Below are 18,894 nucleotides of genomic sequence, written 5' to 3'. Positions count from 1 at the left end.
AAATATAGGTTGCTATCAAAGGTGGGTTAGGAAGATAATGGGTAAAGTGAGTCCTAATGCTTTAAAGCTCATACTCGTACTGGGTCCCAGCATTTCTCGGTGCTGATAGGAAGTGCTGGTAGGGAACACAGACTTCATTTTCATGCCTTACAACATACTCGAGGCATGTGGGTGGCTCGTCAAATCACACACCTTGGCCAAATACACACACACACTATTTTCCTCTCTCACTGATCCGTGTGCTTGCAGTTTGCTATTTAATTTGCTTTGGTGCTGAGAGGAGACAAGGGAGCTACTTGTTACACGGATTAAAGGGATCTCTTCTCCACACCTTATGAGTCACAGAAATCGTGTCAGGCCAACCACGTGTCAAGTTTAGAGAAGCAGCAGATCAGTATGCAGCTCCCTTTCTGCTTTCTTGAGGGCAGGAGGTTCGCAGCGATTAGCCTATCCAAGGGCAGCCACAGGTGATCCAGTCAAATCTACTAAGGTAGAACTCAAGGGAGCTGGCCATGTATGCAAATAGAATAATTCTTCCTTGGCTTAGTGGAAAGAATCCTGCTGAGACTTGTATCTCCCAAGCAGGACAATTGGGCTTTCAGGTCTAAATAGGTTTCAGGTCTAAATAGTTTTCTTTAATACTAGCTTTAGGCAATGATCCCCTATATGATAGCGAATAGCATTGACATAGGACACTAGGGAGGCTGCAGAAACTACTGCAATACAGATCGCAACAGCAATTCCTAAGCAGGGCAGGACACTGAAGAAAAGTAAAGTGGGATGAACTGGTGCAGACAGATGAACCTTTGCCCATCCCCCAATCTGAGTGCACCCGAGGCCTGCCCCTCAAACCAAACCACAGCTGAACTTGCGGTCTAAAAATGTTTGAGTGACTTTGTTGTTGCTTTAACTTCTACTTGAAAGTAGTAGGTGACCTGAGAGCCCTGCAGAGAAAGGTCTAAAGGGGTATGAAGTGGGGCTTTGTTACTTCATCCTCTTCCAGATTCACTGTGAATGTGAGCATCCAAGTGATGGGCTTGGTGGACTCCTGGATTCCAGTCTCTAGTAATGGGGATACAATGACTGTGTTTCAGGGATATGCATTTTCCCACCTCCTGTACTCTAACAAGAGCTGAGCTCTACACAGTAATTCAGGTTCCATCTCGGCATGCTGCTGTAGGGCGAGGTGTGTGAGGGCAGAGCTATGACGAGCTCCTGATAACTGGAGTCAGAGAGTTAATTCCATGCTGGAAAAACTCCCGTTTGTGTGTCTCTCTTACTGAAATTACGCCTTAGCTCTGCAATTGGTGGAATGATCTAGATGGCCATTTTCACTTCTAACTCCTATGAGTCTATCTGCATCTTACTGTGGGAGCTTAACTGAGCCCTCAGCATGGAAATCACTACCTTGGAGCATCATCCCTAAGAATGACACCATGAACCAATGGACTAGCTTAATATTTTCATTCTCTGTATTTCAGCTACAATGGCAAGTGGCTTAAATATTTGGAACATTTCTCCTTGGATTGTTTTATAAGGATTGCAACGTCCCATCCGTTTCCATTGTAATTTGAAAATAACCAACACAGAATTCACAGTGATGTTTATTGGGGTCGAAGTGTAATTGGTGTGTGTCCTGAACCAACTCTTTATGAAAGTCTTTATGAAAACAGTGAGTTTCAGTGAGTACAGTTGGAAAATGTGTTTTATTGTCTGCAAAAAAAATTCAAAGAATACTCCTTTTTGTTTTTGTCTAAATTTTGTGGGGATCTTTTTTCTGGCTTTGGTTGAAAACCCAACATTTTTAATTTTTTGGTTAAATTTCAACAAAAACTGAAGTTTCTTGTGAAAAATTTCCATTCAGGTAAAAAGGTATTTTTGACATAAAAATGGTTGGCCAGTTCTAATGGAAAGCATTGTCCCAGTAAGTTGATTTGGCAACATCAGCTAGATGGTCCCACCAGTTTTTCCTTTCTTGCTTTCTGTAGTGTTTGTGTTTTTAAAAGAAACGTTTTCTGCTGCAATTTCATTGACAAGCGTGCTGGGTTATCTGTTTAGTTTTCTTGAGCAAAATCTCACACTTTGAATGAATTTTGGTTGAACCCCCATTGAAAAAGGTCAGACCCTTGTGCATCCAATTTATTCTGGTGACAAGTGGCTCACTGTCTGTCTTCATTGAACTGATAAAGGACGGGATGCAGTGTGGAAATGCTTACCCTGAAATCAAAATCAATAGATGGCTCCTTGCTTCCTGTAACCTTTAGAGAGACAATTACTTCTTCCCATTTCTGTGTTTAAAAACATATTGTTGACACATTGTTGACACATTGAAACTTCTTTTTTCTGCCTAAATATTAAGTTGGCTGAGAGTCACAAACGTGATTGTTTTAGCAATGATTCTGATTGCACGGAACTACCAGTGACATGGTAGCCTAAACATGTATCATTACGGCAAACAATAGAGTTTTGGTGAAACAGCAGCTATTACTGTGATGTAACCTGTTTCTCAACATGGTGTTGTAAGTGTGATTCCCACTTGCAGAATTAAGTATGAATAAAGGGCAGCATGTTATTTCAACAGGTGTTCAAGAACAGAGAAGGCAGCGTACTGAAAACTAGGATCCAACAAATCTGGGATCCAACAAAGGCTCTAGGGTGGCATAGGGGAACTGACTGGCTCTAGAGATTAACAATGGACCACAGAAACTTTTCTCTGAAAGCCACTCATTCTCATCAAGCCTCATTGTTGGGCAGCTGGTCCTTCTGTGTCTCTCACATGTACACACACTAATTCAAAGGAGTACTTGTGGCACCTTAGAGACTAACCAATTTATTAGAGCATAAGCTTTCGTGAGCTACAGCTCACTTCATCAGATGCATATCGTGGAAACTGCAGCAGACTTTATATATACAGAGAGAATATGAACCAATACCTCCTCCCACCCCACTGTCCTGCTGGTAATAGCTTATCTAAAGTGATCATCAGGTGGGCCATTTCCAGCACAAATCCAGGTTTTCTCACCCTCCACCCCCCCACACAAATTCACTCTCCTGCTGGTGATAGCCCATCCAAAGTGACAACTCTTTACACAATGTGCATGACAATCAAGTTGGGCTATTTCCTGCAGAAATCCAGGTTTTCTCACATCCCCCCCACCCCCATACACACACAAACTCACTCTCCTGCTGGTAATAGCTCATCCAAACTGACCAGCTATTACCAGCAGGAGAGTGAGTTTGTGTGTGTATGGGGGTGGGGGGGATGTGAGAAAACCTTGATCTATGCAGGAAATAGCCCAACTTGATTGTCATGCACATTGTGTAAAGAGTTGTCACTTTGGATGGGCTATCACCAGCAGGAGAGTGAATTTGTGTGGGGGGGTGGAGGGTGAGAAAACCTGGATTTGTGCTGGAAATGGCCCACCTGATGATCACTTTAGATAAGCTATTACCAGCAGGACAGTGGGGTGGGAGGAGGTATTGGTTCATATTCTCTCTGTATATATAAAGTCTGCTGCAGTTTCCACGATATGCATCTGATGAAGTGAGCTGTAGCTCACGAAAGCTTATGCTCTAATAAATTGGTTAGTCTCTAAGGTGCCACAAGTACTCCTTTTCTTTTTGCGAATACAGACTAACACGGCTGTTACTCTGAAACCTGACACACTAATTCAGGAGTGCGGAGCGGGTGCATGTTGCAGTGGGATGGAAAAGTCAGCATTTGCGTGAGATAAAAGAAATAAAGTTGGAAGCCTTTGGACTTCACTAAAGGAGAAATAGATTATTTACAGAGCAGGGTGATACTGCATAAGGGGATGTATGAGAGAGAGGGAGGGAGTCTTAGGAAGCAATTTCCCTGGCAACAATAACCATGTGAGTTGCTCACAGAACAAGTCTGGTTCCTTTCAGTTCTCACACCAACATTCCCTGAGACCCAGGTGGTGTGGCAATATTCCTAAAGCCTGGCACTGAGGCCGGGGACCCTGAACACGTTACGCCCCACTGCAGGGCATTAGTTCTTCTTGCTCCGCTCATGAAGTGGGATTTTATGATCGTTCCAAACTTCATTTAAGAGGCTGAACAAATCTGTAACCAGACACACAGGGCCCAGTAGTGCCTTTAAGGAACAGCCCTGCTTTGGGAGCCATAGGAGTCTCATGCTTGAAATCTCGAGGAGCTCTGGGGTGTGCAGGAAGAGTATGGCTTCTGCAGCATCTTCTTCCTCTGCACGTAACCAGCTGCACTGTCCAGTCCAAAGTGGAGCCAGAGCCAGGGCCAGGACCATGGTTTATTAGAGCTCCAAGTCCACCTTCCACTACATGTAGCACTAGTCTTGTGCGTTCTTTGTACTTAGAGGAGCTCTTCTCTACCGTGCCATGCCGTGGCATGTAAATCAAGAATTGGGATCTTTAGCCACCTATGAGTTCACAAAAGTTCTTTCTAAATTGACAATATTCTGCATGGACAACTGTGAGACTCTTACCGTACAAGAGATCTTAGTATATCAGATTATGTCCAACTTTAATGACATCTTTCAGTTTTCCAGGCCAGGAAGCCAAACAGAAGGTAAGGAGGCAGCTGATGTTCTCCTGTCACCTATGGCATTTGCAATACGATGGGTGATTGTTCCAGGCTGTGAATGTTTCCTGCTTCACCTGGTACTTTATGCACCATTTGAAAATAGAAATGTCCTATGAATGTGTTTCCAAAGCAGAAATCACTCGTCGTCATACTTGTGATGCAAAAACACCTAAGGGGAAATGATATAATCACCAACTGAAAGAGAGGACCATTTACTCTGTAAAATATTATCCCCATTTTAAAAGCCTTAGACCAATAAGACAAACTTCCTTAGACTGGAGAGGATGCAGCAACCTTCATCTAATTTAAATTCAGTCAGCAGAAAATACACTTAGTGTTAATAGTCTGAGAATTCTAAAGCCAGCATCTCATGCTCTTGCAGTATAACACTGAGGGGAAGAGGGAGGGGGAGCTGGAAAGTTTTGTCTGCATGCAGCTGCCAGTCATATGTACAGACCGTGACGTTCACATCCAATCGTGAGGCAGTATAATATGGGTAGTGATCACTTGTTGCAAATGTTTCTGTCCCACCTAGTGCTGTATGTATCTAGTATAGGCTCTGATCCTGCAATCATATCTGCCCAGGGCCCAAAGGGAATAGTGGCCAAATGATGTTATGTGTACAGTTCTGAGATTCACCTAGAACTCTGCTTGTGTTGACTTGGCATTTACTTGTGAATGGAAATCATTTTACATGTCTATGATTGTGTTATAGAGAGTTGACCAGGGTAATTATGAATTCCACTGCAAAGTAAAAACATGACCTACAATGTACACAAAATAAATAGTCATTTCAGAATGTTTCAGTTTTTGAACCATGAGTCCTTACTATGGAGAGATCTGGGATCCTTGTGTCCTTGTCTCAGCATTAAAGAAAGAGATTTAATTGTCAGTCTTCTTAAACATGCGTTTAATTCCATTCTGTGGGGAATACAGACACTCTTAAATAATTGAGTGGCCAAAAGATTGGTTATTTCTGTTTTCATTGCCCATATTGATTTAAGTGTAGTTAATCCTTTCAAATATCCATGTCACACAGAGCCTGATGGCTCTCTTTAGGGCAATAATGTTCCTCCAGCTAGATTATTTGACATCAAGCATTGTAATGTCACAATAAATCCTTCACATGGGCTGTTCTTTTCAAAGAGAAGTACCAGATGGGGACTTTGCCTTTTACATTAAACTCTCAGTTTTACTAGTCAGAAGTTGGGCTTGTGAATAATTTTCATTAAATTTTCTTCTGTCTCCCATAAAAGAGCTCCACAACCATGACACTAAATAATCACAAGCCCAATTAAATGGGCACATGGAAATAAAATAAAACAAGGTGTTCCCCGTATTGCAAATTAAATGCGGCTGTGTGTAGAGTAATCTCACCCGTGTATGATTCGCTACAGAGCTTCCTTTGTGAACTTCACAGGCAGAAGTGGGGCTCCCTGGCACCTGTAACAAGCGGGGGCAACTTTTCTTCATTCCCTTCTCTGTCTATGTCTCTCCGTCTCGCTTGAGTTATATCCAGTGCAGGGCCATTGCAATCCTGGTTAGCACTGGCCAGCTGTCTGACGGGCCCAAATAAACACTGTTACATGTAGAAGTTTTGCTCATAAGAACATAAGAATGGCCATAGGGTCAGACCAAAGGCCAATCTAGCCCAGTATCCTGTCTTCCGACAGTGGCCAATGCCAGGTGCCCCAGAGGAAATGAACAGAACAGGGAATTGTCAAGTGATCCATCCCCTGTCGCCCATTCCCAGCTTCTGGCAAACAGAGGCTCAGGACACCATCCCTGCTAATAGCCATTGATGGACCTGTCCTCCATGAATTTATCTATTTCTTTTTCTAACCTTATTATAGTCTTGGTCTTCACAACATCCTCTGGCAAAGAGTTCCACAGGTTGACTGTGCGTTGTGTGAAAAAATACTTCCTTTTCTTTGTTTTAAACCTGCTGCCTATTAATTTCATTTGGTGACCTCTAGTTCTTTTGTTACAAAAAGGACTAAATACCACTTCCTTATTTACTTCTTCCACACCAGTCATGATTTTATAGATCTCTATCATATCCCCCATTAGTTGTCTCTTTTCCAAGCTGAAAAGTCCCACCCTTATTAATCTTTACTCATATGGCAGCTGTTCCATACCCCTAATCATTTTTGTTGCCCTTTTCTGAACCTTTTCCAATTCCAATATATCTTTTTTGAGATGGGGTAACCACATTTGCATGCAGTATTCAAGATGTGGGTGTACCATGGATTTATATAGAGGCAGTATGATATTTTCTGCCTTACTATCTGTCCCTTTCTTAATGATTCCCAACATTCTGTTTGCTTTTTTGATGGCCACTGTACATTGAGTGGATGCTTTCAGAGAACTATCCACAATGACTCCAAGATCTCTTTCTTGAGTGGTAACAGCTAATTTTGACCCCCATCATTTTATATGTACAGTTGGGATTAAGTTTTCCAGTGTGCATGACTTTGCATTTATCAAGATTGAATTTCATCTGCCATTTTGTTGCCCAGTCACCCAGTTTTTGAGCTCCTTTTGTAGCTCTTCGCAGTCTGCCTGGGACTTAACTATCTTGAGTAGTTTTGTATCATCTGCAAATTTTTCCACCTCACCGTTTACCCCTTTTTCCAGATCATTTATGAATATGTTGAATCGGACTGGTCCCAGTACAGACCCCTGGGGGACACCACTATTTACCTCTCTCCATTCTGAAAACTGACCATTTATTCCTACCCTTTGTTTCCTATCTTTTAACCAGTTACCGATCCATGAGAGAACCTTCCCTCTTGTCCCATGACTGCCTACTTTGCTTAAGAGCCTTTGATGAGGGACCTTGTCCAACACTTTCTGAAAATCTAGGTAGACTATATCCACTGGATCCCCCTTGTCCACATGCTTGTTGATCCCCTGTGAGGTTATCTGATTAAAATATGACCATGCAGATCATTGTTGCTACCACTGTTATATAATTGCAACAAGTCTTATACAAAGTATGTCAAGTAAGGTGTCTATAGAAAGGTTATGACTGGCTGAATATGATTATGCTGTCTGTATGCATGTATCATTTTTGTATTTGAAGTTATGAGTATTGGCTCTATACAAGTTTTTCAGATAGGTTTGCTCCTGTGATAATGCCCACAAGGTATTTAGCCTGCACATCTTGAAGGGACTATTCAAGGGACTATTCAAGTTAAGTGGCCCATCAAGGGACACTTAACTCACAATGGACCATGGAAGACACCCATCCATGCTTGATGGACTTCCATGTGAACAACTAGAGCATAGGTAATGGCCTTTGCTGTGACTAAGAGAAATCATGCATGGACTTGTGACTCCAAACACCATCTTGTTCTATGTGATTTTCCACTAGCTGAGCTGAGCTGAGGGCTTGGTTTGAAACAATGGATTTCCTTCCACATGGAAGAAGCTATAAAAGGCCCTGGAAATATCTCTATTTTGCTTCTTTCCTGCTCAAATCTCTGGATTTTGGGTCTTGCACTAAGGGGAGCATTCTATCCAAGGGACTGAGGACTTCCAGTGATTTGGAAGCAACCAGACACTTAGCAAGCCAGCAGTTTATTCCATCACTGCTACAAGTCTGAACCAAGAACTTTGCAATTACTGTATGTATTTGATTCCTTTAACCAATTTTAACTCTCACCTTTCTTTCTTTTTATAAATAAACCTTTAGATACTAAAGGATTGGCAACAGCATGATTATAGGGTAAAATCCAAGTTGCATATTGGCCTGGGTGTATGGCTGGTCCTTTGGGATCAGAAGAAATTTTTTGTGGATGAAATTGGTTTTAAACAACCACTCATCTTTAAGTCTAGTGTTTTTGGTGGTGATACAAGGACTGGAATGCCTAAGGAAAGTGCTTTTCTGACTTCTTGTTAGCCAGTGCGGTGAAACAGAAGTTAACTTTTGTTGCTGGTTTGGTATATTTTATGGGAGAATAACCACCAGTTTTGGGGTGTGTCTGCCCTATTTCTCAGCAGTTTGTTTTGAATTTGGTATTCTCAGTTGTGACCCACGAAGGCATGGTGACACCCCCTCAAAGAATTCTAGTAGATTGGTGAGGCATGATCTTCCTTTATAAAAACCATGTTGACTCTTCCCCAACAAATTATGTTCATCTATGTGTCTGACAATTTTGTTTTTTAGTATAGTTTCAATCAGTTTGCCTGGTACTGAAGTCAGGCTTACTGGCCTATAATATTTAAAATTAGCTATCCTCCAGTCATTTGGTACAGAAGCTGATTTAAATGATACGTTACAGATTACAGTTAGCAGTTCTGAAATTTCACATTTGAGTTCCTTCAGAGCTCTTGAGTGAATACCATGTGGTCCTCGTGACTTATTCCTGTTTAGTTTATCAATTTGTTCCAAAACTTCCTCTAATGACACCTTAATCTGGGACAGGTCCTCAGATTTGTCACCTAAAAAGAATGGCTCAGGTTTGGGAATCTCCCTCACATCTTCAGCCATGAAGACCGATGCAAAGAATTAATTTAGTTTCTCCACAGTGGCCTTATTGTCCTTGAGTGCTCATTTAGCATCTCAATTGTCCAGTGGCCCCACTGGTTGTTTAGCAGGCTTCTTGCTTCCGAAGTACTTAAAAAAAATTTTGCTATTACTTTTTGAGTCTTTGGCTAGGTTTTCTTCAAATTATTTTTTTGGCCTTCCTAATTATATTTTTACATTCACTTGGCAAAATTCACGTGCTCAGTTTGGATAATGGTCCCTAGTAATAGAGTAACAATCCATGCTTTTCTATAGTGGCTGCAGGAAGTGGATCAAATGGTCATTTGCATGTTTATTATTTCAAAGAAGATTCGATGGCTGATGGGCATGTGGGTGGGCTCTGAGAACTGGTGGAGATATCAGGGGACAAACCTTCAGAGCCTTGTGCATTTTGGTCCAGTGGCCTATCTGAAACATGCTGGTGATTCCAGGTCCAGTTCCTAGTAGACAAAGGGCCCCAGCACAAAACTCACCACTATCTTTGACATTCACTGTTTCCCAATCTTATCAGTGGTGCTTGTGATGGAATGGGACCTGCACGCTAGAATACACTGTTATCTCAGTGGGGATCCCCCCTGAGCAGGGCTGGGACTGGGAAGATATTTGTGTCGGAGAGAGTCTGCTCTGCTGTGGCCCAGGCTCTACTGGGTCTGTAGGGAGAAGAGACCAGACTCCAGCCCTTTCTCCCCAGCATAATGTCCCCTCCACATAGTGGTTCAGACCTGACTTTTTAGAGAAGAAAGAAAAAGACACAACAATGCAGCGTGTGACTCTACTTCCAAGCACAAGACCCAAGGTTCAGACTTAACACTAATTCCCTTGTTGCTTTGCATCTGGTGGCGTGGAACTGGGATTCGGGCTTTACTTTTTCTCACCCATTTGGTCTTCCCTTTGCCATCCTCACATCACTGTGCATTTATTTGTTTGTTTGATTTACTAGATTCATTATAGTAATGTGCAGGGGACAGCTGAGAACAGGGCCTCACTGTGCCAGGCACTGCACAAGCATAGGACAAAAGACAGTGCCTGCCCCAGAGAGGTTACAGTCCAATTAGACAAGGTGGACAAAGAGTAGGGAGAGGGAGAGAACATACAAGCAGAGTGAACAATGCGATGGCTGCAAGTGTCATGTTATTTCTGTGATTCCCCCTTTTATTGTTTCAGTGGGGTTATGTTAGGAGGGTGTTAGCTGGATGGAAAGTCAAAGGAAGGGATTAGGCAGGAGGGGTTAGAGACAGTGAGGGAGGTAGAATAGAGGCTGGAGCAAAAAGACAATCGGCACAGGGAGAGAATGTTCAGAGTGAACATGGCAGAATGCAGTTTGACTTTTTTTTACTCCTTTTGATCTCCATAGTTAGCCAATATTTGGGGTTTTCTCGGTTGTGTCTGTTAGGAGAGATGATAATAGAGTCTGGTATTTTTGGATGCAATCCTGTTTATTTACAAAGCATTACAGAAAGTTCTGCTTCCCTGAACATATTGGGGGTTGGACTAGATGACCTTCTGGGGTCCCTTCCAACCCTGATATTCTATGATTCTATGATTCTATTAGGATCAAACAACAGGAAGCAGTTTTCTTGTGCACAATTCCAAGCCTGTCTGTCTAGCTAGCACTCTGCCCAGAAAGCTTGCTCCCTTGTCAGGGCCACACTACTTGTGCTTCTCTTCTTGTCTCCTGGTTTTCTTGCTGCTTTCTCCTGCTTTCTTTTACACAGACACACAACTGCAACCAAATCAATCATAAGCCCTTGAGTTGTCATTCAATCTAGCTCATTCCTGGAGTTTCTTTCCCAAAGATTACCTGGTGGAGGAAGGGAGAATGTCACCTGGGCCCTACTGCCCCCAGAATGTGTGTGGTGTCACCCCCAAGTATTTCTGGGTCTGGCAAGGGATTGGGGGGCAGGCGTGACCCCAGTTGGGCTCCATTATATACCCTCCCTTTCAGTGCAGCAGTAGCTTGAGCTGCTATTTGTGTATTTAGTAGTTCAGCTCAGTGCTTTACTAGACATGAAATGAGGATAAGTTTGTGCTCTGGACAGCTTGCAATTTAAAACACTAGATGGAGGCTGTGGGAAGGATTATCTTTAAAATTTCAAGGAATTTTTCATGCTTTCTCCTCGTGGGCACCAGCAGCTTCTCATCTGTACCACATTGTTTTAAATGCTGATTCACAGGCCCTTCCACCTTTCTTTCAGAGTTTTTCTCTTTCATTTGTCTCTGCACTGCAGGCTGCGCTCTTTCTTTCCATGTCTGGGGGCCAGGACTGGAAGAGAGGAGCTCAGCACCTTAGCAGGCAAGGAGCATTGGGACTTTTTTTTGCTTGTAGTATTTTAGCAAGATGCCCTCAGTTGCAGTAGGAAGCAGCAGGGTTTGAACTTAAAGGAATGCAGCCATTTTACATCCTTTGTTCTTGCCACAAACAGAAGGGACATTAGATTATCAGTATTTCATCTCTCTAGATAGCCATGAAGCAGTGGCGTTAACTTTATTTCAAGTACCAATTATTGTAGCAGCCTGACCAAAACCATCTATACAACCTATTCAGTACAGAAAAATGGATTCACTACCTTTCCCTGCCCCAGGATACAGACTAGACATTGCCACCATGTTCACAATGGATTTTATATGTACTGTACCACACATTTAAGCAGTGGATGGGCAGTGCATTTCTGGGGATTATTGTGCGGCTTGTAGCAGTCTGAAGAACAAGGCCAAACAAAGGCTGAGTGACTTTTACCAGTGCAGAAACCACTCTGGATGTGATGCCCGGAGAATCCTGTGATACAAGAGGAATGGCAAGGAAAGGAGGTAGGCATACCTGTGTGCTGACTGGCTTGTTCTCACATTTATACATGCTGCCTCATGTACCCTGCCCATCTCTAGCATTTGGGCCTTCAGGACCATTGGTACTTCAACCACCCCTAAATGGTGCAACCTTCTCTTGATTTCACAGACTCTGTGAAAGTAATGATCCTGCCCAAATAACGGGCGAAGGCACTAGGTACTGAACAAAGGCCCAGAACTGAACCTTGACTTTCTGACCCTGTTGTCACTTTAGGAGAGAATTAACCCTGGATTTGATGTGCATTTCTCTTACCTAATGTACATAGGGTATGTCTACACTACGGAATAAGGTCGAATTTATAGAAGTCGGTTTTTTAGAAATCGGTTTTATATATTCGAGTGTGTGTGTCCCCACAGAAAATGCTCTAAGTGCATTAAGTGCATTAACTCGGCGGAGTGCTTCCACAGTACCGAAGCTAGAGCCGACTTCCGGAGCGTTGCACTGTGGGTGGCTATCCCACAGTTCCCGCAGTCTCCGCTGCCCATTGGAATTCTGGGTTGAGATCCCAATGCCTGATGGGGCTAAAACATTGTCGCGGGTGGTTCTGGGTACATATCATCAGGCCCCCGTTCCCTCCCTCCCTCCGTGAAAGCAAGGGCAGACAATCGTGTTGTGCCTTTTTTCCTGAGTTACCTGTGCAGACGCCATACCACGGCAAGCATGGAGCCCGCTCAGGTAACCGTCACCCTATGTCTCCTGGGTGCTGGCAGATGCGGTATGGCTTTGCTACACAGTAGCAGCAACCCATTGCCTTCTGGCAGCAGACGGTGCAGTATGACTGGTAGCCGTCATCGTCATGTCCGAGGTGCTCCTGGCCACGTCGGCTGGGAGCACCTGGGCAGACATGGGCGCAGGGACTAAATTTGGAGTGACTTGACCAGGTCATTCTCTTTAGTCCTGCAGTCAGTCCTATTGAACCATCTTATGGTGAGCAGGCAGGCGATACGGATTGCTAGCAGTCGTACTGTACCATCTTCTGCCGGGCAGGCAAGAGATGAGGATGGCTAGCAGTCGTACTGTACCATCTTCTGCCGAGCAGCCATGAGATGTGGATGGCATGCAGTCCTTCTGCACCGTCTGCTGCCAGCCAAAGATGTAAAAGATAGATGGAGTGGATCAAAACAAGAAATAGAGCAGATTTGTTCTGTATTCATTTGCTTCCCCTCCTCCCCCATCTAGGGGACTCATTCTTCTAGGTCACACTGCAGTCACTCACAGAGAAGGTGCAGCGAGGTAAATCTAGCCATGTATCAATCAGAGGCCAGGCTAACCTCCTTGTTCCAATAAGAACAATAACTTAGGTGCACCATTTCTTATTGGAACCCTCCGCGAAGTCCTGCCTGAAATACTCCTTGATGTACAGGCACTCCCTTTGTTGATTTTTAGCTCCCTGAAGCCAACCCTGTAAGCCGTGTCCTCAGTCGCCCCTCCCTGCGTCAGAGCAACGGCAAACAATCGTGCATCTGAGAGTGCTGTCCAGAGCAGTCACAATGGAGCACTCTGATGGGGCTAAAACATTGTCGCGGGTGGTTCTGGGTACATATCGTCAGGCCCCTGTTCCCTCCCTCCCTCCGTGAAAGCAAGGGCAGACAATCGTTTCGCGCCTTTTTTCCTGAGTTACCTGTGCAGACGCCATACCACAGCAAGCATGGAGCCCGCTCACGTAACCGTCACCCTATGTCTCCTGGGTGCTGGCAGACGTGGTATGGCTTTGCTACACAGTAGCAGCAACCCCTTGCCTTGTGGCAGCAGACGGTACAGTACGACTGGTAGCCGTCCTCGTCATGTCCGAGGTGCTCCTGGCCACGTCGGCTGGGAACGCCTCGACAGACATGGGCGCAGGGACTAAATTTGGAGTGACTTGACCAGGTCATTCTCTTTAGTCCTGCAGTCAGTCCTATTGAACCGTCTTATGGTGAGCAGGCAGGCGATACGGATTGCTAGCAGTCGTACTGTACCATCTTCTGCCGGGCAGGCAAGAGATGAGGATGGCTAGCAGTCGTACTGTACCATCTTCTGCCGAGCAGCCATGAGATGTGGATGGCATGCAGTCCTTCTGCACCGTCTGCTGCCAGCCAAAGATGTAAAAGATAGATGGAGTGGATCAAAACAAGAAATAGACCAGATTTGTTTTGTACTCATTTGCCTCCTCCCCTGTCTAGGGGACTCATTCCTCTAGGTCACACTGCAGTCACTCACAGAGAAGGTGCAGCGAGGTAAATCTAGCCATGTATCAATCAGAGGCCAGGCTAACCTCCTTGTTCCAATAAGAACAATAACTTAGGTGCGCCATTTCTTATTGGAACCCTCCGTGAAGTCCTGCCTGAATTACTCCTTGATGTAAAGCCACCCCCTTTGTTGATTTTAGCTCCCTGAAGCCAACCCTGTAAGCCGTGTCGTCAGTCGCCCCTCCCTCCGTCAGAGCAACGGCAGACAATCATTCCGCACCTTTTTTCTGTGCGGATGCCATACCAAGGCAAGCATGGAGGCCGCTCAGCTCACTTTGGCAATTAGGAGCACATTAAACACCACACGCATTATCCAGCAGTATATGCAGCACCAGAACCTGGGAAAGTGATACCGGGCGAGGAGGCGACGTCAGCGCGGTCACGTGAGTGATCAGGACATGGACACAGATTTCTCTGAAAGCATGGGCCCTGACAATGCATGCATCATGGTGCTAATGGGGCAGGTTCATGCTGTGGAATGCCGATTCTGGGCTCGGGAAACAAGAACAGACTGGTGGGACCGCATAGTGTTGCAGGTCTGGGACGATTCCCAGTGGCTGCGAAACTTTCGCATGCGTAAGGGCACTTTCATGGAACTTTGACTTGCTTTCCCCTGCCCTGAGGCGCATGAATACCAAGATGAGAGCAGTCCTCACAGTTGAGAAGTGAGTGGCAATAGCCCTGTGGAAGCTTGCAACGCCAGACAGCTACCGGTCAGTTGGGAATCAATTTGGAGTGGGCAAATCTACTGTGGGGGCTGCTGTGATGCAAGTAGCCCACACAATCAAAGATCTGCTGATATCAAGGGTAGTGACCCTGGGAAATGTGCAGGTCATAGTGGATGGCTTTGCTGCAATGGGATTCCCTAACTGTGGTGGGGCTATAGACGGAACCCATATCCCTATCTTGGCACCGGAGCACCAAGCCGCCGAGTACATAAACCGCAAGGGGTACTTTTCGATAGTGCTGCAAGCTCTGGTGGATCACAAGGGACGTTTCACCAACATCAACGTGGGATGGCCGGGAAAGGTGCATGACGCTCGCATCTTCAGGAACTCTGGTCTGTTTCAAAAGCTGCAGGAAGGGACTTTATTCCCAGACCAGAAAATAACTGTTGGGGATGTTGAAATGCCTATATGTATCCTTGGGGACCCAGCCTACCCCTTAATGCCATGGCTCATGAAGCCGTACACAGGCAGCCTGGACAGTAGTCAGGAGCTGTTCAGCTACAGGCTGAGCAAGTGCAGAATGGTGGTAGAATGTGCATTTGGACGTTTAAAGGCGCGCTGGCGCAGTTTACTGACTCGCTTAGACCTCAGCGAAACCAATATTCCCACTGTTATTACTGCTTGCTGTGTGCTCCACAATATCTGTGAGAGTAAGGGGAGACGTTTATGGCAGGGTGGGAGGTTGAGGCAAATCGCCTGGCTGCTGGTTATGCATAGCCAGACACCAGGGCAGTTAGAAGAGCACAGGAGGGCGCGGTACGCATCAGAGAAGCTTTGAAAACCAGTTTCATGACTGGCCAGGCTACGGTGTGAAAGTTCTGTTTGTTTCTCCTTGATGAAACCCCCGCCCCTTGGTTCACTCTACTTCCCTGTAAGCTAACCACCCGCCCCTCCTCCCTTCAGTCACCGCTTGCAGAGGCAATAAAGTCATTGTTGCTTCACATTCATGCATTCTTTATTCATTCATCACACAAATAGGGGGATGACTACCAAGGTAGCCCAGGAGGGGTGGTGGAGGAGGAAAGGAAAATGCCACAGAGCACTTTAAGCACAGCACTTTAAAAGTTTACAACTTTAAAATGTATTGAATGACAGCCTTCTTTTTTTGGGGCAGTCCTCTGTGGTGGAGTGGCTGGTTGGCCAGAGGCCCCCCCACTGCGTTCTTGGGCGTCTGGGTGTGGAGGCTATGGAACTTGGGGAGGAGGGCGGTTGGTTACACAGGGGCTGTAGTGACAGTCTGTGCTCCAGCTGCCTTTGCTGCAGCTCAACCATGCACTGGAGCATACTGGTTTGGTCCTCCAGCAGCCTCAGCATTGAATCCTGCCTCCTCTCATCACGCTGCCGCCACATTTGAGCTTCAGCCCTCTCTTCAGCCCGCCACTTACTCTCTTCAGCCCACCACCTCTCCTCCCGGTCATTTTGTGCCTTTCTGCACTCTGACATTATTTGCCTCCACGCATTCGTCTGTGCTCTGTCAGTGTGGGAGGACAGCATGAGCTCGGAGAACATTGCATCGCGAGTGCGTTTTTTTTTCTTTCTTTCTAAGCCTCACTAGCCTCTGGGAAGGAGAAGATCCTGTGATCATTGAAACACATGCAGCTGGTGGAGGAAAAAAAAAAGGGACAGCGGTATTTAAAAAGGCACATTTTATAAAACAGTGGCTACACTCTTTCAGGGTAAACCTTGCTGTTAACATTACATACATAGCACATGTGCTTTTGTTACAAGGTCGCATTTTGCCTCCCCGCACCGTGTGGCTACCCCCTCAACCTTCCCCCCTCCCTGTGGCTAACAGCGGGGAACATTTCTGTTTAGCCACAGGCAAACAGCCCAGCAGGAATGGGCTTCTCTGAGTGTCCCCTGAAGAAAAGCACTCTATTTCAACCAGGTGACCATGAATTATACCTCACTCTCCTGAGGATAACACAGAGAGATAAAGAACGGATGTTGTTTGAATGCCAGCAAACATACACTGCAATGCTTTGTTCTACAGTGATTCCCGAGTACGTGTTACTGGCCTGGAGTGGTAAAGTGTCCTACCATGAAGGACGCAATAAGGCTGCCCTCCCCAGAAACCTTTTGCAAAGGCATTAGGAGTACATCCAGGAGAACCGCGAATGCCAGGGCAAAGTAATCCTTTCACATGCTTGCTTTTAAACCATGTATAGTATTTTAAAAGGTACACTCACCAGAGGTCCCTTCTCCGCCTGCTGGGTCCAGGAGGCAGCCTTGGGTGGGTTCGGGGGGTACTGGCTCCAGGTCCAGGGTGAAAAACAGTTCCTGGCTGTCGGGAAAACCGGTTTCTCCGCTTGCTTGCTGTGAGCTATCTACAACCTCCTCATCTTCTTCTTCTTCTTCTTCTTCGTCCCCAAAACCTGCTTCCATATTGCCTCCATCTCCATTGAAGGAGTCAAACAACATGGCTGGGGTAGTGGTGGCTGAACCCCCTAAAATGGTATGCAGCTCATCATAGAAGTGGCATGTTTGGGGCTCTGACCCGGAGTGGCCGTTCGCCTCTCTGGTTTTCTGGTAGGCTTGCCTCAGCTCCTTCAGTTTCACGCGGCACTGCTTTGGGTCCCTGTTATGGCCTCTGTCCTTCATGCCCTGGGAGATTTTGACAAAGGTTTTGGCATTTCGAAAACTGGAACGGAGTTCTGATAGCACGGATTCCTCTCCCCAAACAGCGATCAGATCCCGTACCTCCCGTTCGGTCCATGCTGGAGCTCTTTTGCGATTCTGGGACTCCATCATGGTCACCTGTGCTGATGAGCTCTGCATGGTCACCTGCAGCTTGCCACGCTGGCCAAACAGGAAATGAGATTTAAAAGTTCGCGGTTCTTTTCCTGTCTACCTGGCCAGTGCATCTGAGTTGAGAGTGCTGTCCAGAGTGGTCACAATGGAGCACTCTGGGATAGCTCCCGGAGGCCAATACCATCGAATTGTGTCCACAGTACCCCAAATTCGAGCCGGCAAGGTCGATTTAAGCGCTAATCCACTTGTCAGGGGTGGAGTAAGGAAATCGATTTTAAGAGCCCTTTAAGTTGAAATAAAGGGCTTCATTGTGTGGACGGGTGCAGGTTTACATCGATTTAACGCTGCTAAATTTGACCTAAAGTCCTAGTGTAGACCAGGGCATAGACCTGCTCGTGCCATTTTCCTCTGAGTTACTTTACTTACATTTAAAACAACATTCTGTACTGGCTGGGGAGCTGTCAGCCAGACCCTCAGGCTGGTGGTCAGTTCAGTTAGAGTGCTGCGCCCTTAACAAAAGTAGAAGTTAAACTTTATCCCAGTGTTTCTTAGGGCCAGCAGCAGCTCTCTAAGTCTCATTATTATCCAACCTGGATTGCTGGGTGTGCTATGCAAAGCAGGTTACCCCATTATGCCCAGGGATTTTAATGCTACCTGAATCAGCCCATCTTTAGATTAATCTGGAAAAAGTTTTTCTTTTCATTTTATTAATAAAAATTTAGTTTTTATTGCTGGTTTTTTTAGTACCCAGATGTGTTTGAATTTCCTGAACTTTATGTATCATCTGGATGAAGCATCTGGATGCACCTCATTGTGGAGCCTTTACTGCTGTGAAGTATTTTGGGATGGCAGCTAAAAGAAAACAGAGCAAATCGGCTGGCAGTGATCGGTTTGCTCCAGATCTTTCAGATGGCTCACAATGATCACATTAAGTCTAGCAGAGGCAGAGACAAACTGGTTGCCGTCCAAGTCACTAGACATTTGGATACATCATTGATATCCGAGTCATTTGGATTCATTTTCCTCTTCACTTTCTGCCCATTGATTCAGCAGGAAGGACTTTCTAGGCCACACTAGGTAGTGAATTCTCACCGAGACTCAGACAGGAGCAAGAGAGATAAATCAAGCTGCAGACAAGATCTGAGAGATGTTGACTGCTGGACACTATCACTTCTGGGCAAAAGTATCACCACGGGAGAAACCAGCAAGAGCAACAACAAAATCATGTTT

The sequence above is a fragment of the Lepidochelys kempii genome, chromosome 16 (assembly GCF_965140265.1).
Source record: "Lepidochelys kempii isolate rLepKem1 chromosome 16, rLepKem1.hap2, whole genome shotgun sequence".
NCBI classification, from domain to species: Eukaryota; Metazoa; Chordata; order Testudines; family Cheloniidae; genus Lepidochelys; species Lepidochelys kempii.
The sequence above is the reverse complement of the archived record's forward strand: the minus strand, read 5'-3'. Positions refer to the sequence as shown.